This window comes from Hordeum vulgare, chromosome 1H (genome assembly GCF_904849725.1).
Source record: "Hordeum vulgare subsp. vulgare chromosome 1H, MorexV3_pseudomolecules_assembly, whole genome shotgun sequence".
NCBI lineage: Eukaryota > Viridiplantae > Streptophyta > Magnoliopsida > Poales > Poaceae > Hordeum > Hordeum vulgare.
This window is the reverse complement of record NC_058518.1, coordinates 409,969,617-409,974,603: the sequence shown is the minus strand read 5'-3', so window position 1 is coordinate 409,974,603 and position 4,987 is coordinate 409,969,617.

The following is a 4,987-nucleotide window of genomic DNA, read 5'->3' as shown; positions in this document are numbered from 1 at the left end:
GGGGCTGGCCTCAGTCCCAAATAGGAAGGTGAGCTCGTAGACTTCCTCCGTGAGAATCGGGACATCTTTGCATGGTCTCCCAAGGACATGCCGGGTGTTCCGAGGAAGTACGCCGAGCACAAACTTCACGTGCGACCGGATGCAAAGCTGGTAAAACAACCTTTGCGCCGCTTCGCCGAGGGGAAGCGGCGCACAATTGGAGAAGAGATTACCCAGCTCCTTGCAGCTGGCTTCATCTTGGAGGTTTTCCACCCAGACTGGTCAGCTAATCCAGTCCTGGTGCTGAAAAAGAACAATACTTGGTGAATGTGTATCGACTACACTAGCTTGAATAAGGCCTATCTGAAAGACCCTTTCGCGTTGCCTAGGATAGATCAAGTGATCGACTCCACTACAGGCTGCGAAATGCTGTCATTTCTGGATGCTTATTCAGGCTTCCATCAAATCAAGCTGGATCTAGCTGATCGCCTGAAGACCTCCTTCATCACGCCCTTCAGGGCCTACTGCTACACCACCATGACATTCGGTCTGAAGAACGTTGGTGCGACGTTCCAACGCTGCATGCAGCAGTGCCTACTGCCACAAATCGGGAGAAACATCCACGTCTATGTGGATGACATCATCATCAAGACGAAGGAGCACTTCAACCTCCTCGACGACTTGCGGGAGACGTTCGCCAACCTGCGCGAATACAAGATCCGGCTCAACCCGGAGAAGTGCGTCTTTGGGGTTCCAGGCGGCAAGCTCTTGGGGTTCTTCGTGTCCGCTCGTGGCATCGAGGCGAACCCCGAGAAGATCGGCACCACCGAACGGATGGTGCGGCCGGCTCGGATCCTAGACGTCCAAAAGTTCGCCGGCTGCCTGGCATCCCTTAGCCGGTTCGTCAGCCGGCTTGGCGAGAAGGCCCTTCTACTCTACCAGCTCATGAAGAAGAAGACGAAGTTCGAGTGGAACGACCAGGGGGACGAAGCCTTCCGCGACCTCAAGCGGGTCATCTCGAGCCTGCCAATCTTGGCAGCGCCGGGTGAAAGGGAACCCATACTCATATACATTGCAGCAACCACTCGCGTGGTTAGTGTAGTGTTGGTAGTTCAACGCAAGGAGGAGGGCAAGGTACTGTTAGTACAGCGCCCTGTCTACTACCTTAGCGAGGTCTTGTCCGCCTCCAAGCAGAACTATCCCCACTACCAAAAGATGTGTTATGGTGTTTTCCTTGCTGCAAAGAAGTTGAAGCAATACTTCCAGGAGCATGCTATCACTGTGGTGAGCACTGCTCCGCTTTCAGAAATCATGGGCAACCGTGATGCAACTGGCAGGATCGCCATGGCGGACCACGATATCCGCTACGAGCCTCGCACCGCCATCAAATCTCAGGTGGTGGCCGACTTCTTGGTCGACTGGGCCGAAACCCAGTTCGAGCGACCACCTCCAGACTTTACGCATTGGCGGATGCACTTCGACGGCTCAAAGATGCGGACTGGTCTGGGAGCCGGCATCGTCTTGACGTCTCCGAAAGGAGACCAGCTCAAGTATGCTCTCCAGATCCACTTCGCCGCCTCCAACAACGTCGCCGAGTAAGAAGCGCTCGCTCATGGCCTCCGGCTCGCCAAGGAGATTGGCATCCGGCAGCTCATTTGCTTCGGCGAGTCAGACTTGGTGGTGCAGCAAGTTTCGGGCGAATGGGACGCCAGGGACGCCAACATGGCAAGATACCGCTTCCTCATCCAGCAGCTCAGCGGGCCCTTCGAGGGCTGCGAGTTCCACCATGTTCCTAGGGCAGACAACGAGGCGGCTGATACACTGGCCAAGATTGGCTCCATGAGACAGGCTATTCCAGCCGGCGTCTCCCTCGAGCAGCTCCACAAGCCGTCTATCAGGCCGTCTCTAGAGTCGGCATCGATCTTCGTGTCGGCTGATTCTTCGGTGCAAGCGCCGTCGGCTCCACCAGCTATGTCGGCTACAGCTCCTGTACCGGCTACGCTGGCCCTGCCGACTCCAATTGCGGCACCGGGTGAATCTTCGGTGCAAGCGCCGTCGGCTCCACCAGCTACGCCGGCTACAGCTCCTGTGCTGGCTATGCTGGCTCCGCCAAATCCAATTGCTGCATCGGCTGAATCTTTGGTGCAAGCGCTGTCGGCTCCACAAGCTACACCGGCTACAGCTCCTGTGTCGGCTACGCTAGCTTTGCCAATTCCAATTACGGCACCGGCTACAACAACAACTCCGGCTCTGCCCTGCCTCGAATCATGTCGCCTCGACACTGAGTGGGTGGACGTCATGGAGGTAGACGGCAAGCCGGCCGCCACGACGGCAACAGAGACACCTTGTCTCGAGCCCACGACTAATGCTTCATCAAGCGCGGGGGCTGCAGAAGCCCCTGACAGTCAGGTCGATACGGAGCATGCCCTTGTGTCGGCTCCGTCATGGGCTCAAACTATCCTGGCCTTCCTCCTTCGCAGCGAGTTTCCTCAAGACGAGGCGGAGGCGAGGCAGATCCAGCGCAGATCTGCAGCTTACACCATCATCAATCGTGAGCTGGTTCAGCGTAGCATGACTGGCGTGTTCCAGCGCTGCGTCGAATCAGAAAAGGGACAGGAGATCCTCAGAGACATTCACCAGGGGGAGTGCGGGCATCATGCCGCCTCTAGAACCCTGGTGGCTAAGGCGTTCCGCCATGGATTCTACTGGCCCACGGCCCTCGAGGAGGCCGTGGACTTGGTCAACAAATGCGAGGGTTGCCAATTCTTTGGCACGCAGAGCCACATGCCGCCTTCGGCCCTCAAAACCATCCCCTTGTCATGGCATTTCGCCGTTTGGGGGCTCGACATGGTGGGGCCTTTCAAGACGGCTCGCGGTGGCATGACTCACCTTTTGGTAGCTCATGTTTGTTGTGTATCCCTTGCAACAGCGCCAGAAATAGTTATGTCGACGGCACGAGGAATCCTTCAGCTACGGCTACGCCTTAAGGGACTTCCTAGGAAAGTATGCAAAGGATTTCCCCCGTGGCCTTGGAACCTTGCGTTTGTGTTCCCTCGAAGTGGAAAGGGTGATTTAGCACAGCGACGGTAAGTATTTCCCTCAGTTTGAGAACCAAGGTATCAATCCGGCGGAAGAGTATCTCAAGATCCTGCACAAACACAAAAGCTTGCACCCAACGCTATAAAGGGGTTGTCAATCCCTTATAGATTGTTTGCCAAGTGAGAACTGAAAGCAACAAAGTAACAAAGCAAAGTAAAAGCGGAGATGTAAACGATGGATGTGAATAGACCCGGGGGCCGTAGTGTTTACTAGTGGCTTCTCTCATGAAAGCAAGTAGACGGTGGGTGAACAAATTACTGTCGAGCAATTGATAGAACTGTGCAGAGTCGTGACGATATCTATGCAATGATTATTTCTATAGGCATCACGTCCGAAACAAGTAGACCGATACTTTCTGCATCTACTACTATTACTCCACACGTCGACCGCTATCCAGCATGTATCTAGTGTATTAAGTCCATAAGAACAGAGTAACGCCTTAAGCAAGATGACATGATGTAGAGGGATAATCTCAAACCAATGATAAAAACCCCATCTTTTTACCCTTGATGGCAACTACTTGATGTGTGCCTTGTTGCCCCTACTGTCACTGGGAAAGGTCACCACATGGTAGAACCCAAAACCAAGTACTTCTCCCATTGCAAGAATCATAGATTTAGTCGGCCAACAAAACCCAAGACTCGGAGAGACTTACAAGGATATCAAATCATGCATATAAGAAATCAGCAAAGACTCAAATATATATCATAGATAATCTGATCACAAATCCACAATTCGTCGGATCTTGACAAACACACCGCCAAAGAAGATTAAATCGGATAGATCTCCATGAAGATCATGGAGAACTTTGTATTGAAGATCCAAGAGAGAGAAGAAGCCATCTAGCTACTAACTACGGACCCGTAGGTTTGAAGTGAACTACTCACGAGTCATTGGAGGGTGATGATGATGAAGAAGAAGCCCTCCAACTCCAAAGTCCCCTCCGGCAGGGTGCCGGGAAGGGTCTCCAGATGAGATCTCGCGGAAACGGAAGCTTGCGGCGGCGGAAAAGTATTTTCGAGGCTCCCCCGATTTTTTGCGGAATATTTGGGAATTTATAGGCCAAAGACCTAGGTCAGGGGGCGGCCAGGGAGGCCACAAGCCTGCCCAGCGCCGCGTCCCCCTGGTGGCAGAGTGGGGGCTTGTGGGCTCCCTGGAGCCCACCTGGCTTGGCCCAAAAGCCCCCTAGACTTCTTCTGTTTGGGAAAAAATCATTTCGGGGTTTTTCTTCCGTTTGGACTCCGTTCCAAAATCAGATCTGAAAAGAGTCAAAAACACGGAAAAAACAGGAACTGGCACTTGCCACTGAATTAATAAGTTAGTCCCAAAAAGATATAAAAAGGTACATAAAACATAATAACAAGACAAGATAACAGCGTGAAACCATCAAAAATTATAGATACGTTTGAGACGTATCAAGCATCCCCAAGCTTAACTCCTGTTCGTCCTCGAGTAGGGAAGTGATAAGAATGAATTTTTGATGCTTTCATGCTACCTAGCATAGGTGTCCTTTGTAATTCCTCTTATGTGACGTGAATGTTCAGATCCATTAGATTCAAAACAATAGTTTGCTGTTGACGTGGAAACAATAATCATTCAAGAAAACTAGCAAAGTAATCATGAACTTTCAAAATAACAAGGCCAAAAGAAAGTTATCCCTACAAAAGCATATAGTCTGGCTATGCTCTATCATCATTGCACAACGAGTTTAAATCATGCACAACCCCGGTATTGGCCAAGTAATTGTTTCACACCTTTACTTTCTCAAACATTTTCAACTCTCACGCAATCCATGAGCGTGAGCCATGGTTATTGCACTATAGATGGTGTGGAATTTGGTGGGGGTGCAAGACAAAAAGGAGAAGATATTCACATTAACTAGGCGTATCAATGAGCTGTGGAGATGCTC